This window comes from Antennarius striatus, chromosome 3 (genome assembly GCF_040054535.1).
Source record: "Antennarius striatus isolate MH-2024 chromosome 3, ASM4005453v1, whole genome shotgun sequence".
Classification (NCBI taxonomy): domain Eukaryota; kingdom Metazoa; phylum Chordata; class Actinopteri; order Lophiiformes; family Antennariidae; genus Antennarius; species Antennarius striatus.
In genome coordinates this window covers 7806342-7829451 of record NC_090778.1, presented here as the reverse complement: position 1 = coordinate 7829451, position 23110 = coordinate 7806342, and the positions used below count along the sequence as shown (strand labels likewise).

General features: G+C 40.7%; 1 protein-coding gene across 3 annotated transcripts in view; it reads right to left on the bottom strand.

The window, feature by feature from the left end:
• The window catches only part of ddr2l (discoidin domain receptor family, member 2, like), a 49431-nt gene extending 26321 nt beyond the window's left edge, over positions 1 to 23110 (bottom strand). The window contains exon 1 of one of the 3 annotated variants that reach the window (XM_068309854.1): positions 22791 to 23110. The gene's annotated coding sequence lies outside the window, so the exon portion shown is untranslated. Of the gene's footprint in view, positions 1 to 10294; positions 10434 to 22790 lie in introns of those variants that run through there. The other 2 variants (XM_068309858.1, XM_068309855.1) reach the window with 2 other exon arrangements.

The window sequence follows — 23110 nt, the reverse complement described above, 5'->3', positions numbered from 1 at the left end:
TCCTTGAGTGCCTTAACCTGTCTTTTGTCTCCTGTGGACACTTTTTTCTCTAGATCTCTGCTAGATCTGACCAAGAGAGAGGAAGAGACCGAGAGAGGAAACGAGAGACAGAGATATTTAGGATAACTGATTGTAACTTATGGTAATTTGTTTAATATCTCTGTCTATAGCAAACATCCAACATTGTAGGGATTCTGTGAGGGAGCAGAAAGAGCGTTTTGTCTCACTGTCTTCCATCGAGGCACAAATTAAGTTTACGTAGCAAAAAACTGAATTGATTGTAAAACCTCATGCCAGACTGAGCTCTCCAGTTCACTGGAAACAAGCTGCTTTCACTCAATTTATCCGTTTTTCACAATGTGTAGTGACTTTAATGGTTTACACTGATTGTGTGTTAATGCATCGTGAAGCAGAAACACATTTGGATTGGGTGTCTGTATTTATTATTCCTTTGTTAAATCAATTTTAAACAAGATTTAAGGAGCCAAGAATCGTCTCACTTGTTTTTCACTTTCTGAAATGTTAAGGAGATTCATGCAACCATGGGAATTTCTCTGATGCCTCTAGTTGTAGTCTGACTTCATGATAGATTTTATATAAATGTAGAAAAATATGACACAAAACAAATGTTAATACTATCGTGACAAACATATCACTAATCCAACAGGGCTCAAATGTCAAGCAAATTTTGTGGTCCTCATGTTTTTGTCTCAGGATCTAAATCTAAAATCATAAGCACACACTATTGCTTGTATTTTATGTGAACCCTGAATTTACTTTGTGCAGCGGACACTTTCTAAAACCCTCATCCATCCTCCTGTGGTTTAACTCATGAGACAAGGTGTTAAGGCATCCTGTTCAATTCAAGTATTTTCTCAGGGCCAAACATCTTTGGTAGTAAAGGGTTTGAGTTGAGGCGACCACAAGGAATTTCATATTTAGGCTCTTCTCAGCTTAAAGGACAATGGAGCTTTTCACACCTCCTCTGGATATTTGAGCATCTTGTAGTCTGTTTTATTTGTCGTGTAAAGTGATATTGGGTGTGACAGAATTAGAATATAAAGAGTACATGCGTACATATGCCAAATGTTGGACCAATACTACTTCTACTTCCACCATAACAGGTCGATCATCTCTAAATCTCTCTCTGTTGGCCTTGACAACCCCAGGATGCATGAGAAAGGATTAATGTGAGTGACTCTTCACTTAGTTTACAAGAGACCGACTGTGTGAGTGATTTCACAATTTTACTGCTGTTGGGGAAGAGAACTTTGGAAATACTGGACACAAACAACAGCACAGTCACAGAGATTACGCAACCCTCAAGCACAAACAAGCACATATATAGTTGTATCTCTCAAAGTATCTCAAAGATCTAACTATTATATCAGTCTTCTGGATACATTCTTACTGTCTATAGATTATCTGCTGTTGAGTGTCCGTTCTCAAATGATGGCCAAAAAATGGTGACTTAAGAAATCAACTGGCCAGGAGTTTGATTTGTAGAACAGGCAGAGAGGAAAATGAATGGAGAAGGAAAACAAAAGCAGGCAAACGCAAAGAAGAAGAGACAAATTGGAGCAGGAGAGGGAAGTGAAGGAAAATGATGAAAGAGAGTAGAGAAAACAACGAAAGGCAGAGGAGAGAGATAAAGTCAAGGAAGGCGAGGGAGAAAGGTGGAGAGGAGAACAACAGGCGGAAGGGAAAGCAGAAGGACACCTTGAAGGGTAGGGCAGTGTTGTCTCTGGTTGAACGTTTAAAACCTGTTTTAACCTCTGGTTTGCAAAGGCCAGAGAGGCATACCTGTAACAAATACTCTGAAGCAGGTAGCATTTATCTTTTCTACAAAAACTAGAACTTTTTTTTTGACAACCAAGAAAAGATAATGACAAGATTACAACTAACCGAACGTTCCTTTTTATTTTTGACCACAAATAGGCAATATATTTTAGAATGTTTTGTTTTTTATATCACAGTCAAGCCAGTTTTATTTATATGTTCCAAATCATAACTTTAGTTATGACAAACCCATTTTGTAAGAGGAGACCTCTTGAACAAGCATTTGTTGTCAATGGTGAGGGATGACAGAGAGGAGAGAGAGAGAGAGAGAGAGAGAGAGAGAGAGAGAGAGAGAGAGAGAGAGAGAGAGAGAGAGAGAGAGAGAGAGAGGGGAGAGAGAGGGAGAGAGAGAGGACAGATTTCGGGATTTTGGAAAATAGACGGGGAGAGAGATGTACCGTACCGTTGGGGCTGGGCATCCCAAAGGTCCGTCTAACCTGCTCTGGCTCTATCTCCATGAAGGTAAAGCCAAAGGAACTTCAGGAGGAGGAACAGCGGTCCTGTGGACATGTCAGTCCTTCAGGTAATCAGTTCCCTTCAGGATAGCTCGCACTCCAGAGAATGAGGCCAAAACAATCCCAACCTGTTCTCAACCTTTAAATGGGTACAGAAATCATGGATCCAAATCTATATGTACATCAAAACATGTTTTATGTTTGGATGTAATCTAAAACTGACAACATCAGAACAGATGCTTTTTGTAAAGATGCATTCATTCACCTCTTTTTCATAAGATTATAACCAGATACACGTGATGTTAAATAAGTGAAATAAAAGAAAATGACAACAGTATTAGTTCTGGCTGGACCAGACCTTGTGAAATGTTAATAATAACCTGGTGTTTTAGAAGAAATGTCAACATTTTAATTTAGTAAATCCACACTAAATCCCTTAGTCTTTAATGTAAATGAGACAAAAATGTTTCATCAACTACAGATTGACTGAGCTGAAATAGGATAATGTTGATTATATATCATAAAAACTAAGAAGGGAATCTTATGCAAGACTAAATAGAAATTAAAAAAACTGCTAAAAAACACGTAAGCAAGTGTTACATTACTGTTTCAACAGTGGCAGAGATAACAAAAGGTAAGAATATGTTTGCCTGGTTTAGTTATGAAAGTTCTCTTATCAATACCCTTTTTTAAAATTGATAGCTCAGAAGAAGTTTAGTTTCACTCTAATTACTCCAGACAGCTGGGCTGCAGAGGATAGGAAACACCGAATAAATGTGTACTGTAACTGAATAATTCGAACAACAGCTACTTTTTGCCCTCCTGACTTGACTGTCTGGAATCTACCTCATTCAAAGCCCTGAACATGAGCCTGATCAAACCTGTTGATTTGATATGATTAAGTAAAGGCATACAAAGAACACAACAAATGCCTGCAGTGAACAAATTAGACGCACAACAACAAGGTCTATTTCATTCTAGACATCAGTTTGTTGGTCTGTATAACTTTTAGAAGAAAAAAACTACTGTAGATTGTCACAAAGGTTGGATGTCCAACAGGGAAGAACTCATTAAGTTTTGTAGTTGTAATGGAAATTTGTATTGTGTGTGTCCTGATTTGACTCTTATCATGTTCTTACTGAGAACATGCTTCAAAACCTCTCCATGCAACTGATCACAGAGAGGTCACAGCAGGTCACAGCCCATCAAACCAGATGGAGAACCAAAGGAGAACCGATGGAGAGGAGATGGAGACCTGTTTTCAGTAAAGGTGTAAGATGTTTTATGGGTGCATGAAAGCCTTTAAATTACATTCCAATGTGTAATAAAGATCTCTTAGTTTTCTTAGTTTTGGTGTGATAGGTTTGGTGCATTCCAAAGGTGTAAGGTCTCCTGATACAGATGGTTTACGAGTGCGTGAAAGCTTCCTACACTGCATTCTCGAGGATGGTGATGTTTATTCCTCAGCGGGGGGTACCACCAAAAGGAGGGCTGCCTGAGAGCTGGAACTGGCCATTCCTGCTTGCATGCAGGCCTTTCTTCTTAAAAGGTATAAAAGGTGAGGAGTTTCATACTCCAGTAAGTGAGAAAGAAGGTAAGAGAGAGAAAGAAAGTAAGGAGAGAAAGAAAGTAAGAAGAGAAAGAAAGTAAGAAAGAGAGAGTCAGCTGCGGGTTACATACGGACGCCCAGCCTGGTTGAAGCTACTCTGCCTGGGTTGTAGGCTCTCCTTCCCTGTGTCAAGGTAAGAGGCCAAGCATATTTGGAATGCCACCATATATTGCCTTAGCTCAACCAACTATTTGTTTGTTTCTGTGCTCTGTAGGGAATTAAACTACAAGTTTATTCTAGCATCATAGAATTGTTTCTGTGCTCTGTGGGGAATTAAACTACAAGTTTATTCTAGCATCATAGAATTGTTTCTGTGCTCTGTGGGGAATTAAACTACACGTTTATTCTAGCATCATAGAATTGTTTCTGTGCTCTGTGGGGAATTAAACTACAAGTTTATTCTAGCATCATAGAATTGTTTCTGTGCTCTGTGGGGAATTAAACTACAAGTTTATTCTAGCATCATAGAATTGTTTCTGTGCTCTGTGGGGAATTAAACTACAAGTTTATTCTAGCATCATAGAATTGTTTGTTTGCATTGCTGTGCGCTGCGGGGACTAAACGACACATTTTGTCTAGCATCATAGAGGTCTTTTGACTTATTGTTTGTTTGTTTGTTTGTTTGTACGTATTGTTTCTTAATATCTCTATTCTCTGCGTGTAATAAATCACACATTTATTATAGCCCTAGAGGAGTGGTTTGATTCATTGTGTGAGTGAGTTTTCTGTGTACCCACCTCCTATGAACCTATTTATTCAAGTTTTTCACAAAACAGTAGTGAATTCAGGATAGTGGAACCGGAGGAAGGGATAGCTAGAGGATATTTGTTTTTTAGGTAGTTTTGAACATGACAAGAGAAAGTTTTAGGGATCGCCAGGGATCGCCACAGCGAATCAGTTGCCTCCATCTAACCCTGTCTTCTGCATCCTCTTCTTCCACACCAACTACCTTCATCTCCTCTTTACCTATATCTATAAACCTCCTATTTGGTCTTCCTCTAGACCTCCTACCTGGCAGTTCAAAACTCAGCATCCTTCTACCAATATATTCGTTATCTTTCCTCTGGACATGTCCAAAACCTCTCAGTCTGGCTTCTCTGACTTTATCTCCAAAACCTCTAACGTGCTGTCCTACTGATGTACTCATTCCTGATCCTATCCATCCTGGTCACTCCCCAAAAAAAACCTCAGCATCTTCATCTCTGCTACCTCCAGCTCTGTCTCCTGTCTTTTCCTCAGTGACACTGTCTCTAGACCAAACAACATCGCTAGTCTCATCACAGTTTATTACACTTTTCCTTTCATTTTAGCTGACACTCTTCTATCAAACATCATACCCGACACTTTTCTCCACCCATTCCATCCTGCCTGTACACGCTTCTTGACCTCTTTTTCACACTCTCCATTGCTCTGTTGACCCTGAGTACTTTAAATCCTCCTCCTTCTTGATCTCTTCTCCATGCAACCTCACTCTTCCACTTGGGTCTCTCTCATTCACACACATGTACTCTGTCTTACTGCGGCTAACCTTCATTCCTCTCCTTTCCAGGAAAAGCCTCCACCTCTCTAGTTTCTCCACCACCTGCTCTTACTGCAAATCACAATGTCATATGCAAACATCATAGTCCATGGAGATTCCTGTCTAACCTCGTCTGTCAGCCTGTCCATCACAATAGCGAACAGGAAGAGGCTCAGAGCTGATCCCTGATGCAGTCCCACCTCCACCTTGAACTCCTCTGTAGCACACCTCACCACTGTCTTACAGTTCGCATACATATCCTGCACTGCTCTAACATACTTCTCTGCCATTACAGAATTCCTCATATTACCACAGTTCCTCTCTGGGCACCCTGTCATAAGCTTTCTCCAGATCTACAAGAACACAATGCAGCTCCCTCTGGCCTTCTCTGTACTTCTCTATCAAAATCCTCAAAGCAAATATTGCATCTGTAGTACTCTTTTTTGGAATGAAACCATACTGCGCACAAATGCTCACTTCTGCCCTTAGTCGAGCTTCAACTACTCTTTCCCATAACTTAATTGTATGGCTCATCAGCTTTATTCCTATGCAGTTGCCACAACTCTGCACATCTCCCTTGTTCTTACAAATAGGCATGAGCACACTTCTCCTCCATTCCTCAGTCATCTTCTCGCTATCTAAGATCCTGTTAAACAACCCAGTCAGATACTCTACTGCCACCTCACCTAGACACTTACATACCTCCTCAGGACCGAGTGCCTTTCCGATCTTCATCCTCTTCAATGCCCTCCTCACTTCTTTCTGATTAATCATGCTACTTCCTGGTCCACAACAGCCACCTCTTCTAGTCTTTGTTCTCTCTCATCTTCCTTGTTCATTAACTCATTAAAGTACTCTTTCCATCTTCCCATCACACAACTGGAACCTGTCGGTACACGTCCATCCATATCCTTCATCATCCTAACCTGCTGCACGTCCTTCCCATCTCTATCTCTCTGTCTTGCCAACCTGTATAGATCAGTCTCTTCCTTCTTACTGTCCAATCTAGAATACAAGTCATCATAAGCCCATTGTTTGGCCTTTGCTACCTCTACTTTCACATGCTTCATCTCCCTGTACTCCTTTCTACTCTCGTCAGTTCTGTCAGTGTCCCTTTTTCTTAGCTAACCTCTTTCTCTGTATATACTCCTGTACCTCCTCATTCCACCACCAAATCTCCTTATCTACTTTCCTTCCAGATGACACACCAACTACTCCCCTACCTGTCTCCCTGATCACATTAGATTTTGTTATCCAGTCATCTGGAAGCACCTCCTGACCACCCAGAGCCTGCCTTAACTATAAGTCATGCAACACTCCTCCTTTGTCAGCTTCCGCCATTTCGTCCTCTACTCTGCCTTTGCCCTCTTCATAATCTTCATCACCAGAGTCATCCTTACACACCACCATTCTATGCGGTTTGGCTACACTCTTGCTTACCACTACTTTGCAGTCACTGATCTCCTTCAGATTACATTGTCTACTCAAGATGTAGTCTACCTGTGTGCTCTTACCTCCACTCTTATAGGTCGCCCTGTTCCTGATTTGCCAAAAGTTTTACGTCGGATGCCCTTCCTGACACAACCCTCTGTATTTATCCGGTCTTGGGACCGACACAATAAGACACTGGCCTGTGCCCTCTTGCGGCTACATTGGGAAAGTATCAAAATTAAACCCATTGATTTTTGAAGTAGCACAGAACAATTATCATAACAAAATGATCAGATCTGCCACTTTGATGTTGTACCTTTTGTCTGAAATTAGATCAAGATTTATTGTAACTTAAGGGACACTGGAGGAGCTCTACTGAACTGTTGTCCCAGCATTACTGTAAATTTTAATCAGACCAATCAATGGATGATGTTTTGAGTATTTTCTACACTGTGAAAGGGATCGGATTCAAAGGCACCACAGATCATGGTATCTATCCATCAGGCTGCAAACATATTAATCAGGCCGGTGATGATGAAGAAGCGGCAGCTGTGCAACCTGGTTCAAAAAATTTATTTACACGCAAAGTGATCCATACAACTGGGAGCAGATGAAACAACTGGTACTCATACAGTCAGTTCTTAAAACCTTTCCTCTGACGTAGAAATCAGCCTTTAGGAAGTGAATTCATTCACTTCAACTGAGATGCATGAGAACTAAGAGGTTCACTTTTTATTATCTGGCAAAGAGTGGGGAGGAGAAGGAGAGAAGAGGGTTTTATGTAATATTTTGGCTGCGTCTCAGATTCCTGCATTGTTGCTCATCTCTACAGCAAAATCACATGACTGGAGAAACTAAAGAGAAAAAAAAACAGAGAGAGAGAGAATGGGCTTGCACTAGGAGGTAGTATGACTAAAAGCCACTGTGGCTCAGTGTAAAAGAATCGAGCAAGCCACAAAAAGCCACACGACAGTAGCCAAGACAGTGGTGCAGCGCACGGACGACTGACGCTTGTTGCGGGGGTCGTTGGAGGGTCTGGGGGGCCTCCCCTGGGAAATTTTTTAGAAAATGAGGTTGTTTTCCTGCATTCTGGTGCATTCTGAGGGCAAAATCTTCTGTTCAGTTTACCTACAAAAATACAATAAAGTCAACAGTTCAAGCTGAACTATCTTTATTTCTGTCCTACTTTATACAGGAATAAATGTGAGATTCAACAATTGAAAACTTGCATTCACTATGTGAAGATACAGTCATACAAAATATTACTCAATGTTTACTAGTAAATTTTACTGGTTATTCTTGCCAGTTATAGGGATCAAAAGTCTAAGACAAGTATTGATCATATCTTTCATTTACCTTCTGATCGGTCTGTCTCCACTCCTCCCCCCTCTCAGCATTCACCATTTGTTTATTAATGAGGATTTTAACACAAACTCTACTATAAAACACTGGATTCTTTTCATCGATCGTCCTCGCCTTGTCTTACACCAATTCGCGGGTTCAGCTTGTAAAAAAACAATATTTTTGTTTTTCATTGGACGAAAGGAGGTTATGACCCGAGTGCATATTTAATGATCAGGAGTGTTCAGGTCACTTCGGCTATCTCCGTCGGCATGCTGAAATAGCAGCACTATTTCTGCTAGCGCCACTCGCTAGCAGCAGTAGCGGTGCTGGCGCCGCTCGCTAGCGGAAGTAGCGGGGCTAGCGCCGCTCGCTAGCGGAATCAGCGAGAGCCGCTAGCGAGCGGCAGTAGCGACACTAGCGCCGCTAGCGAGCGGCAGTAGCAGCGCTAGCGCCACTCGCTAGCGGAAATAGCGAGTGCTGCTAGCGAGCGAAAAAGTTTTAGCCTTTTTTCCTTAAAAATAAGAATGTCACTGTGGCTACACAGTCTGAAGATCTTGTAGCCAGTCTGGAATTTACTTCGCCTATGGCGAAGTGGCGAATGGCTAGCGCAAGCCCAGAGAAAGACACACTAAGTAAAGGTGATCAAGAGAAGAAAAAGATTGGGTACAAGAAGAGTGAGACAGAATGATAGGAGGGGAGGGAAGAAGTTTGCTTTTTGTTTTTTATCCAGCATGACATTTTATCCGTGCCACTTTAAGACCTGAGGATCAAAATGGAACAAAAACAAAACCAGCTTCATTCTAAACACTTTTGTTTTGAAATATTTTGGTGGTTATGAGCCCTGAAAACAGTCTTTACTCTATTTCAAGCCAAACAGTGTCTTTTTACATGTATCAAATCAAACTTAGTTTTTTAACAACACAATTTTTTTGATACTTACACAACTTCAGTACTTTTCAATACTTTTTCAAAATAATTGTTTTCTGATCTACTTCCTTTTTGGTTACTGTGTGATTCACAAACTATTAGTTTCATGTTGTGGAGAGATAACAGAAACGACCTGACCAGCTTCTGTTGTAAGATACCTTCTACTTGTGTTCATCACAGTCTGCATGATATCTATCCCACGTAACAGTTTATAATGACAACCAAGTTACAGTTTAACAGTCAAGAGTTTTACTGATGCAGACTAAACAACTTTTAGTGGAACATTTATTGAGCAGTAACTGATTGTAAGTTAAGTAATTAAAAAATACTTTTGGCTTGTTTGGAAGTGCATATACAGCTGACTTGTTTGCATTTAGGTGATTTATTTAAAAAAATGATTAAACTTTTAATAGGCTCATAAATATGCACTTAAAGGCTAAATATGCAATAGGATGCCGAAAAAAGGAGAATAAAGTCGTGAAGCTGAGAGAAACAGGGCAATAAAGGAGCAGCACAGTGATTGAACTCAATGATTAAACAAGTTTTAGGTTTCCCGCTAAAAACTTAAACATTTTTCTTATTTATATACTTACTTACTGTTGCTTTTTTCACTTTGGGTGAGTAACAAAGATGGTATGTCTGTAAAATATGTTGCTTCCTTTTTCTTTTTGGTGGAAAAACAATAAAAGTTCAATTACAACTAAAAACAAAAACACTCTGGAAACACTTTAAAAACCCCATTATTACTCATACTACAACCCCATGCACACGGCTCTTCAACACGTTGGCCTGTTGCGCCCACTCATAGCTGTGATTGAATAGAACACTGCCACGGCGGTCTGCGTCCATGCAGGAAGTGTTTCTTTAAACATTTTAAGATGACCAGAAGCGTCTTTCTGGACTATTTTTGTACGTCTTTCTGATTGTTTACTGGGCTGTGGAAGCTGCCCTAACATCAGGGACCTACTCAGCATTTGTGTGCCTGAACACCTCCTGTCTAACACTAATGAACAACAAAGCTGAAGCAGCTGCTGTCCGGCTGCTAAATCTGCAACTACAAAAATTCAATCAGCAAAAAATGATAGACTAAAAAATTTTGACAAACACACAAAGATGTCTTGCAGCCACAGTAATAATATGAACACCAGTATTTTACTTAATTGTACTTACTTTTATAATTTTCTGTCTTTAATTTTACTCCATCTTTGACCTCTCATTGTTTTCCTCTTCTTTATCTCCTTCTCCCTTCCTCCCACCTTATCTCCTCCTTCTGTCCTCCTTTTCCTCTTATTCTGTCCCTCCTCTCTACTCCTCCCTCCATCAGAACAAACTGGAGCCAAAAGCCTCAACATTCCTAACATTCAACGCAACCCAGGCGCTCTCTCTCCCTGGCTGTACCTAGGTCTCTCGCTCACAGAAACACACAGGAATCCACATGCCTTTCTTCAGGTCTCTCTCTCTCTTACAATTGCACACAGGAATCTGCATCTCTCTCTCTCTCTCTCTCTCTCTCTTCTCTCTCTCTCTCTCTCTCTCTCTCTCTCTCTCTCTCTCTCTCTCTCTCTCTCACTAACACACACACACACACCTCTTTTTTCTGTGGTTTGAGGGGTGATAAAGACAGATTACACTGAGAGCAAAACAGAACAGCAGAACACAGTAGAAACATACAGAATGTTGAAATGTTTGACCTTGTGGCGGAATCATCTTTAACATTAAATCTAGTCTTTTTCAATAAAAATAAATGGTACATTTGTTTCCAAAGGTTAAGATATGAAGGATAGAAATGGAGTGATACCAAGCAATGTAATCCATCCCAACCTCAACTCCAATCGACCCTGGTCTAATCCCACCCAGCCCAAACCAAACTAATATGGTATATTCCAACCAAATCGGATCCAATCCACTCCAACCCAAACCAACACAAGCTGGTCAAATCCAATCCATTTGATTCAATCCAATTCAATCCAATACTAAACCAAAAATGCTGAGCTACTGGCAAAAATTAAACACAAACTGTATTACATTGAACAAATGTGAAAACTTCCTGTTATCAAAGTTCCTTTAACCAATTTAACACTCAAAATGCTCTGCTGGTGGGGGTCAGAACACAAAAAACAATAAATTCATATTGAACAGCGTTTCAACAGTTAGAGACTTAAACATACACAACTAATTTTCACTTGTTAAACACTAGTTTTTTTCCCCCAAGAGATACCTGACAGGCCAAATGGAAGTTAATGTATAGTCAAACCTAACCTGGGGACATCTATTTGGGGCACTCTTTAGCAACTAGATATAGGTTTGAATCCATCTTTCTCTCCTCCAATAAAGCATCAATTATATCTTCTTGTTATCATTCGGAGACAAATAATGATTTTAATCATTGCGTGACTCCATGTCCAAAATGGTTGAGCAAATATGAGGAAAGTCCTGCAACAAATAAAGATCTCCAATTAATTTTGATGAAAACTACTTTTTCCCCCAGCTGCAGACTGTCAGTAACACATGCTTTAAATGAGTAAAATGCAGAGAATCATTTTAATCAGCAATTTTTAAACAGAAAAGTTTGCACATTAATGAACTTTCTCTTGCTTTTGTGTTTGTTGACATTAGCCTGGTATCTGCAGATATACGCTGGCTAGCAAAAGTGACCACCTGGCAATCACATTTCCAAACTGAGGAGAGGATAACACAATTCAGATGACTCTTATGACTAGCAGATAACAAATCAACTGACACAAGAAGAGTTATTTTTCAATTGATTCAAATCCAAAATATGATGTTAAAATTCCCAATAAGATAGACAGGGTGAGCTATATTCACATAGAGCCATATAGAGGCTACTTTTAAAGTCCTGTTTGTGCAATGCTGGGTTATACCAGTTAGTACTCATGTCTTTTATGTCTATGTGTGTGTGTGTGTGTGTGTGTGCGTGCGTGCGTGCGTGCGTGTGTGTGTGTCCATACGTTTCACATCATCCATACATTTGCTCGTAAATTCTGGGAATCATGTGATCACTCCACTCAGGCACACACGAGTAGTACATTTATATAACACAGACTTTCATAACTCAGCAAAGCATAATATGCATTTATGTCGGTAAGTAACTTTAAGTGAAATATCTGAGCTAATTAAAGTACGTATAGGTATATATAATATTATACTGTTGTGTAGGACACAAACGACACACTTAAACAGTATTTGTGTTTTAATGCAGTTCAGTCTGCCTTTCCGCTGCTTTTCCAGTTTGTGTGATTATGCAACACAATATACAACGAAAAGCACACTCTTGGACAAAAAGGCAGACAGTTAAGACCTCCAGATGGTCATCAACAGGAAACTGTAAAAGGAATAATACACCCATTTTTATCTTATCAGAGTGTATCGAAGTGCCACAGGAGATTCATTGTGACTAAATTTTATGGGGGTTTTTTAAAGAACGAAAGCCATTCGTTGAATGTACTCCATGACCAAATCAAGTACTTACACCAGTAAAGTAGGGTTATAAACCAGTGGCCTGCAGGCCACATTCAACACAGAAACAACCTCTGAGAGGCCCAGTACAGACAACAAAAACAAGTAAACCACATAAGTCGCATAGACGTCCAAGAGTGTTCAATACGCATATGTACAGTACATTTCTGATGCGGATTTACAGTGGGAAATCAGTGAGGAATAAAATGTGATCACAGTACTTTACAATGTCATTACTTACAGGAATGTACCGCAAACAGAACTGCAAACAGCAAAGTATCATGGGTAGTGTGGAAACTAAAATTTGAAAATCAACAGACAGGCTCTAACCTGTTCAGCCTTTTGACACCGACGTCCAGAGCTTTGCTGATAAAGTAACCTCCACTTAGCAAAATGAGTCACCAATCTCCTTCTGCTCAAGTGTCAATGTAAAGTAAAATACAGAAATTAATTTTATTTTTTATATTTTGAATAGAAGCATTTTGGTATAAATTACTCAAATTTATGTGTAATATATGTTACACATGAATAAGTTCAGGAAAACTTCATTATTTCTTTGTTTAATTATTTAGAATTTGTTTTGATCTAAACCTAAAAATAGGTTTTAAATAGTCTGCAGAAATTTTCTGCTATAAGATTCCTGCTTTAAAACCTAGTTTATTCTAATATGTAATTTAAAGCTCTGCAGTATACCATAAAACATTCCAGCCACTGTCATGATGAATCTACAAGGTAATTTGTACCAATAATGACACATTAACTCATTTTAACATGTTAAATTATTCAATTTTTAATGACTTTTTTTTTTTGCTGGTGGTAATGGCTGTGTTTTCAGGAGGATGTTTCTGTTTTCACTCCAGCACCATGACATGACACAACAGCAAAATGCAAAATAACCTTAGAGCAGGTGATGCTTAGGAGCTTTGAAATGCAGCAGCAGATGTTTTCAAGAGAGCTGCTTGCATCTGAAGAATGTGAGGAGCACTTGATTTTATACATAGAGCTTTAAACCAACGCATTGCCAAGGTGAACCCTATCAAACTCCCTTAACAGAAAAAATGTGGAAATATTTAACCTGTTTTTTGATATACAGAGGAAGTTGTAACACTGAAGTATTTAACCCATTTACCATGTACTTCTTATTAATTTTTCAAATTTCTTTTCCTCAAGAAGTTGTGGTAATACCAGAAGTGGACTGTAACGTCACATGAAACAAAACTTACAACCGCTGAAAGTCTCTGAACTTTTTGTCCTGTTTTCTTTGGGTTTCTGGAATGAGACTTTCAATTTCCAGAAATTACTTTGACATCAACCATCTAATTTGATACCGTGTGGCTCAACTCTGAATATGATCCCCGAAGACATAACTGTATCTGCGCGCGCGCACACACACACACACACACACACACACACACACACACACACACACACACACACACAGGTATATGCAGGGCATGATACCTCTGTCAGCAGTAGGTGGAAGGAACAGAATAGCTCATCTGTTTCTGGATTCCCTATAAGAGTCCTCATATCCCTGAGCAGACACAAATTAAAGAAAGCAAAACTCTAAAGTACCATTAATTTATGACACTGAATAGCACAGAAAGCTCCAGAATGATCGGTAAAAATGCCTGCCATTTACACGGGGCCCACGTCTCTACTGCTCTGCGAACCATTTTTAAAATGACAACCCAGAAGGATGACAAGACCTGACCTTACTATTCAGACTGGATTCATTTATGTAGTGTCAGACCACTCTTCCAGCTGTAACTTTTAGAACAGTTATTTTAGGGTTAATTTCATTTTGTTACTACAAACAAGTTTGCACGTCTTGTCTCAAAAGGTGGACATGCATGGCACCCATGCCCTGTAACAAAACTGTGCCTTATACAAAATGACCAACAGACACCAGGTTGAGTCGAGCTGATTTAGTAGTACAGTACCAAATGAAAATGTTATTATAGACAGACCTCAAACCAGTGGGTTTAAAACGACAGCAGTGTTATGTGTGTATTCAGCTAGCCTGAAGAAAGCAACAGTAGTGATTCTTTGACTGAATATATCCAAATGATATAAGACAGTCATTTTAAGTTTACTCTTTTCATTTAAAACCATGTCGTTTTTTGTTTTTTTTCTTCAGATCTTGCATTTTGGCTTGAAGCAGCAAGTCAAGGACATCATCTTAACTGACTGATTGATTGGTGATTTGATGAAAGCTGGAGTTTGGAGATATCAGAAAAAGAAGACGGATTAACAATAGTTGTTGACTTCTGGCTTTGTGCTTGGTACTGAGTACAAATGACCTCAACAACATGCACAGCAGGTAGGTAGGTAGACAGGTTGAGAGGCAGACAGGTAGGTAGGTAGACAGATATGTAGGCAGACATGCAGTCAGACAGGTAGGTAGACCAGGCAGTGATTTCATTCAGAATGAAATGAGACAGTGAAGACTTTTCACATTTTTTGTCAGTACTTCATTGAATTACATTTAAAAAATACATCAGAAAATGCTTTTAAAATATATAACTATGCCAGCAGTTATCTTCATTTTACAATAATTCAGTTCTGTCTGATAAAATTTGAATGTAACTCCTCTCACTGTATTGCCTCCCCTCAGCAGCAGACCTGCTCAGTGTTATTCCATCAAACACATCCTCCGGGTGTTTTCTTAATGGTTTGACGAACCTTTGGCTGTGGCTCGGCACATTGATACGCCATACTGACGTGCTCATTTACCATCATCTCTAATCTCTGCTTCCAGCCCAACCATAGCTACTAACTGCACACGCTTCTCCAGTAGCCATTTTGAATGCTTCCTGTGTTTGTGTTTGACAATATGGCTCAAGTGGTGTTTATATATTTATAGAGAAAAAAAGCCTCATGAGATCATCACACGTCTGATCGGTTTGATAAGAAGGATTCATTGTATATCAATGACTTCCAGACCTGAGGATAAATGTTTATCTGAACGCTGGGCGGACTTCACTGTAGGTGGTTCTCTTTTCTGTTTTTATCAACTGCTGACGTGCAAGATGCAGTCTTTGAAATTACTCACACACACACACACACACACACACACACACACACACACACACACACACACACACACACACACACACTAATCACTTTATTGTTGAGCTGAAGACATTTTAGAGGAGATCTGGATCTCGTGCCACATACAGTATCACTATGGGACACAATATCTTTAATTGGAACGCCAGGGAGCTCATTAGTCCCGACGTTCCTTAAGGCAACTTGATCCCAACATTAACGTTTGTTAAGAACCTGTTTTGTTTCATTAAACAGAGGCTGGCTTACTTTTAAAAACTTATTCGCTATCAGTAAAATTAATTAGCCTGGTTAGCTTTATAAAATTATGAACAGATAATACAGAGCAGAGAGTCTAAATATAGCTCTCAGCACAGTGAATAGTTTTAATTGGTTACTGCCTCAATGCCACATATCAGACCTCTGCCTTTATAGGCAGCTCCTTTAATTAACTTTTAATTACATATGTTTCTGATCTTTGTGAAGGCTCTTTTAAGAGGGTAATACAGGGGGAAAATAGTCACCGTGCATCAAATTACAAGTAATTTTGCACAGGAACGAACTCTTGTCAATGTTTTTTTTTCCACCTTTCTTAAACAGTCACAAGAAAAACTGCTGTTGTTCATCATGGAAGAGTTATGGTTTTCAAAAACTTGAGTGTAACATGTCCTTTTTGTGAGAAAAAGAACAATGTCAGGGTCATGTGCGCTTGTGAAAAAATATAAACCCAAGAGCACCCGGAGAACAGTTCTGCACTTTGTAATATACAAAGCTGCATTACAAGCGTACACTGTACTAGTCGCACAAATAAGCAGTAAAAAATTAAATAAGTGTTTGACTTCAGCTGTTTCCAGTGTGGCTGAGTGGAAGCAGGGTAAAACAATATATCTTTCACTGCTTTGTTTTAGTCAGGGTTTTGTGAGTGAACAGAGAACTGAGCTCTCACAGTCTGAGCCAAACCCCATGCAAATTACTGCTGTTGTGAAACTCTTCATAGCTCCAGGCTGCTATTGCAATTTGTTCATCACCCGTCAGCTTTAAGTGCCTCACAACACAAAACGAAGCTGTGAAATACACCTGCAGGTGGGAGATAAGAACACCCATCGCTGATTTAGTACAAGACTTAGAAATCATTATTTTCTGATTATTCTCCCAACTTGCATGAAGCAAGTCCTCAGAAGGACCAACGAAAGGAAAGCCCCCAGGTCCTGACGACATTCCTGGTCTTATCCTGACAGACAGTGCTGACGAGCTCACAGAGGTCTTCACAGACATCTTCAACATCTCCCTGAGCCAGACTGTTGTCCCCACCTGCCTCAAAGCCACCACCATCATCCCAGTCCCGAAGAAGTTGCCCCCATCCTGCTTCAACGACTACCGCCCGGTTGCACTCACTGCCATCCTCATGAAGTGCTTCGAGCGACTAGTCATGCACAACATCAAGTCTGCCCTCCCTTCAACCCTGGACCTTTTTCAGTTTGCTTACCGGTCTAACCGGTCGACCGATGACACTATCTCCACCGCCCTACACTCGACCCTCACCCACCTGGAGACCAAAGACTCATACGTCAGAATGCTGTTCATTGACTTCAGATCAGCATTCAACACAATCATCCCCCAGCAGCTCATCCATAAACTAGACCAGCTTGGACTCAACACCTCCACAGGAAACTGGCTGCTGAACTTTCTGACAGGGAGACCACAGGCAGTTTGAGTCGGTAGCAACACCTCCAGCACCATCATGCTGAAGATGGGGGCCCCCCTAAGGATGTGAACTGAGCCACTGACCCATGACTGCACACCAACTTCCAGCTCCAACCTCTTCATAAAGTTTGCAGATGAAACGACTGTGGTGGGTCTCATCAACAACAATGATGAGTCACACTACAGAAATGAGGTGAGCCGCCTGGCCATGTGGTGCAGGGACAACAATCTCCATCTGAATGTTGAGAAGACGAAGGAGATTACTGTGAACTTCAGGAGAGCACGCACCCAGCATGCTCTGCTAGCCATCGACAATGCTGCAATGGAAAAGGTCAGCAGCACCAAGTTCCTGGGTGTGCACATCTCCGAGGACCTGTCCTGGGGCCGCAACACCACATCACTGGCCAAAAAACCCCAAAGTGCCTCTACTTCTTCCGCAAACTGAGGAGAGCAAGAGCCCCACTCCCCATCATGCTCAACAGAGGCACCATCGAGAGCATCCAGACCAGCTGCATCATCATGTGGTATGGCACCTGCACCGTTTCCTGCCGCAGGACCCTGCAGCGCATTGTGAGAGCCGCTGAAAAGATCACTGGTGTCTCTCTCCCTTCCCTCACAGACATTTATAACACCCACCTCACCCGCGAAGCCATCGGCATTGAAGATGATCCCACCCACCCCTCTAACAGCCTTTCAGCCTGCTGCCTTCAGGGAGGAGACTGCAGAGTCTGTGGGCCAAAACCAGCAGGCTCAAGGACAGTTTCTTTCCAGGCTCAAGGACAGTTTCTTTCACCAGGCGGTCAGGAGGCTCAACTCCCTCCCCCTACTCTGCCCTCTCTCTCTCTCTCTCTCTCTCTCTCTCTCTCTCTCTCTCCCTCCCTCCCTCCCTCCCTCCCTCCCTCCCCTGTCACTCAGGGACTGCATACACGTCACTTACAGTTATCGGATTAGAGTGTATCAAGATGTTTACCGTCCCTTTGTGTTTCTTCTCATACGTTGTGCTGTACTGTCTGTTGTACTGCCTGTGTTGCACTGCCTGTTGTACTGCCTGAGTTGTACTGCCTTTGTTGTACTGCCTTTTGTACGGCCTTTGTTGTACTGCCTGTTTTGTACTGCCTGTTGATCATGGGTCTGAGAGGACTGCAATTTCATCTGTGCTCTATGTCGTGCATATATGGTACATTTGACAATAAAGCTGACTTTGACTTTGGCTTTGATTAATCACTTTGTGTACTCTACATTAGAAAGGGGCTCCGGACGGGATCTCAGTGTGGAAAAGAAACTGAGGTTTTGAAATGACTTCAATGAAAAGAAATGTCAGTTGACCAACGTATTAATATGGGAAACAGCATTTTACTCAGTTAATAGTTTTGAATTGTATAACAAACTTTGATGTTTATTGTCACAGATGAGAAAACATTTTTTCATTAGAATAAAGGAGAAATGTTCGCTAAATATTAAAACTTTGCTGTCTTCTTAGACATGTCTCTTGTCATCACTCTAGTTCTATCAAACTGCTGTTTTTTGCATCCTTCACCTCTTTATCCCTACTCAGGCTTCATCAGGTTCATCAGCCGCCACCACCAGTTTTTGGGAAAAAGACTATCTGGCAGACTTACCATCAAACATCATCTAATGTAATAAACAATCACATGTACCTCAACAACCAGTCTCTCCTGCCTCACACGAAAAATGTGTGTTGAAAGCTCGGGAAAATCTTATGTGTGACAAATGAAAACAATAAATTTATGACAGTATGCAAAAATAGCTTCATGAGCACAGGTCATCCTGTTGAAATGAGCTGACTGAACTCCGAGCATGAAAATAACGCAAACGCGGTCACATTACACCTCGCAAGAGGTCAAGGGGTCAGAAACACACTCATGAGGGTAACTTGGGAGGGAGTGGACTAACTCACCGACCAAACATCTCAACCAGAAATTAACTCTGGAAATTATACTCTCTGATTGACTGGTAGGTGCTTATAACACCATACAGTTTATGTGTTCACATCACATATAAGCAGTCGTGGAAAAAGGTTTTTGGGAGTAGTTAGATCTTTTCTGCAGAAAAATGCTTCCTGACATCCCAGTTCAAACTGCACGCCATCCATCCTTTTGCTTCCAGTGGGCCTATAATTTCAGGGTATGCTTTAACAACCGTATATCAAAATTAAAGGTGAAACATTCATCACTATAATCTTCAAGGTGAAGAGTCAGTTCACCTCTCTTACTGCACACTGGTATCTCCATCTGTCTGATCTGATAAAATGTGAATTGAAAGCAATGATATAGAAAGAAGAAAAAATTTATTTATTACAATGAAGTCGAGATTTAAATCATTTTGATTTGACTTGATCCAATTTAAATCACAATGCACGAAAATAAATTTAAAAAAAAAATTCAACATTAATTAAAAGTGAAGCATGTGTTGTTTTGATCTCCAGTTTATCTCATTGATCTACTGACTGAGCAGATGTTCACTCTCTCTCTGACTTTGCTTTATTTTACTTTCTTTTTGTGACAGAGATGTGTCTTTGCTCTATTGGTGTTTTACTGTTAGGATGACGGTTATATTTTCAATGTGTTTATCTGTAATGAATAGCATAGAGTGTCAGTTTGGGTCTCTCTTTGGAAGTTCCTTATCATTAAGCATCCCTGTAAGTCTCTTGTTGTAAAAGGTTATCTTTGTTTGTGGTGTGTTCACACCTTATTATCTGTTAAGCAACTTCAACCCGTCTGACTCCAACATGTCAGAACAGAGATTTTATAATTTATGGTATTATTAACTAAACTATTGATTTAAACTATCTTTATTCATGAATGTTTCCCAAGTCTGAATAACAAGATTTTCATTAAGAGGACTATCAATTTTTTCATCATTAATTTTAATTTATTATACTGTTTTGATACCCGAAGGGAAATGAAGAATGCACACTCTAGCTAATGATTCAAACGCATGCATATATATATTAGTGTGTACAGGCCCCTGTAGCACACACACACACACACACACACACATACACAAGGGGGCTTGTAGGCATCTAAGGGAGGTAGAGTGGCAGGCAGCTCCATCTTGGTGCGCCTTAAATGAGCAATTTGTAAAGGGGACGGCACCTTGCTCAAGGGTGCCTCGGCAGTGCTCCAGAGGTGAGCTGACACCTCCCACTGTCAGCTGACCTCCGGGTATTTTTTTTTTTTGGGTGGGAGCGGGAATCGAACCGTCGATCTTGAAATCATAGGACGACCCGCTCTACCGCCTGCTTTACCACTGAGCCACTGCCGCCCCATTATAATTTTAGTCACAATTTCCCACAGGACACAATGACCTCACATAATGTCCTGTTAGTCCATAATACTTAACTTAAATTATACAAGACAGTATAGTCAAGCAAATTATCCCATTTGAGTACCTGGAGGAGTCCACTGTTTAGTCTGCATGTGTTCTACAGTTATTTAGAGTGACAGATAGTAATAATAATAATAATGCATGTTTTCATATTTTATTCTATTTTTTTATATACTGTATACAGATGACACACAGCTCTACATCATTACTGAGCCAAAAGATGCCGCAGCTACAAAACATAGAATATAAAGCCTATTCTATTCTAAGTTTTGTAGCTGCAGCAACTTTTGGCTCAGTAATGGTGAATTGTTGTTTACTAGTATTGACATTTTAATTTCCTGGATTCAATCTAAAGAAATAGCTAAAGATTAATTATTCATTTATAACAGATGCTACAAATGTGAGTCATGCCTTGATTTGTAATACACTATTGATTTTCTCTAAAACCCATTCAAGACTGAGAACGCCACAGTTCAAGTCTAAACCCCTTACCAAGAAGAAAGAGCACTTTAGTCCAGGTTCTTAACATACAACTGACTTCAAGGTCATCATTCTTTTATACAGAGCACTGGATTGCCAACTACATGCTTCACTATATCCAAACACAAGTTTGACAATCAGAGGCTCACTACCTTGTATATCTGCATTATTTTTCATTATATTTCATCAATATATAAATACAACTGTTTAATATTACGAATATTCGTATTGTTGGGGGTGGAAGAGGCAGCGGTAGAGCAGACGTCTTACAACCAGACATCGCCCCAGGAATCGACAGTTCAATTCCCACCACCGGCAGCTCGATTCCCACTCCCGCCAAAACATCTTCAGAGTGTGAGTTGACTGTGGGAGGTGTCAGCTCACCTCCCAGTCACTGCCGAGGCGCCCTTGAGCAAGGTGCCCTTGAGCAAGGCGCCCTTGAGCAAGGTGCCCTTGAGCAAGTCGCCATCCCCCCCTGCAAGCTGCTCATTTGGGGTGCACCCTGAAGTCGCGACCCGTCACTCTGCCTCCCTTGTACTACCTGGACTAATTGCATGCCTGCAAGCCCCTAGTGTGCTGTGTTTCAGGGGCCTGTACACAATATTGTGTGATATGACTAACACACACACACACTCACACACACACACACACACACACACACACACACACACACACACACACACACACACACACACACACACACACACACATATGCATGTGCTGTACTGTGAGTGAGAAGAGAATTTCCCCTCTGGGATCAATAGATTTAATCTTATTATTATTACTATTAGTGCCCATCAACAAAGTTATGTTTTCATCCACATTTGTTTGTGTGGCAGCAGGAAAAAGTACAGCATGGATTTCCATGAAACTTATATGAAGGATGGACGTTGGGCCAGAGTGGACCTGAGTAGATCCACCGGAATTTCCCTTTTCACTTTCATTAACATTGCGAAACAGGGTGTTTTCTGCCATATCTTTTAACTTCCCAGGACATCATGCATAGATTTTGACAAGGAAACAGGCTTACTTGGAAGTTGAAGGATTCACCTCCACATTAAAAAAAACGTTTGTTGAATTATAGTAACAGGATTTGGGTTTCATTCTGGATAAGGCGAGACTGAACATTGTGTCTCCTTGCATTAAATGATGTCACATTTTTATATCTTAGAGTTCTCATGTTGTTGATCTTACAGGATGTGATCTGCGTTAAATTTTATTTCATCAGTTCTATTCTACAACATCAATCTTTTCACTTCCACATGAATAGCGTTCCTCCATTAATTCTGTGAAACTTTATGGTGACAATAATTAAACTGATGGGAAAAATTGCCACACGGAACATTTTTTTCTCTAAACTGAGGAAACGTTTTGCGTTCATGTGAAGGATTCCAGCATTGTGTGTGTGGATTCTAGAGCTCTCCGTGTAACTTCTTGACACTGATCTGGGACAACAAAAATGTCAGATGCAGGCCTCAGTCTGCAGCAGCAGCACTGATCTCAGCTCTGTTGTAATGCAGTCAGAGTTTCCAGACGGACGGAGAAATCGACTTGACTTCATTCCGCCACAGTCCAGTTTTATGCAGAGACGGACTCGCCAGCTGTTTACCTGTCCTGGGTTTTCTCCGGATCCTCAACAGCAGCGACTTTCTCCCCGGTTAATCCGTTTTTCTCGGAGTCCGGCAGGTCGCTAGTTTGTCGTCGGAGGGCAGGAGCTCACAGGATCATGGTGGGTAAAAGTAACGGACACGTACAGTATCTGTATGGGATTACTCTATGTCCCGGTGTTCCTCTTTTCAGACCTCTTGTCCCAGTTTTACCCCAACAACGTGTTGGAATACGAGGATCTGCACACTCCAGAAAAAGCGAACAAAAAAAGTAGCTGTGTATTTACATCACATCCCGTTCCCGAGGAGGAGGGGGAGGAGG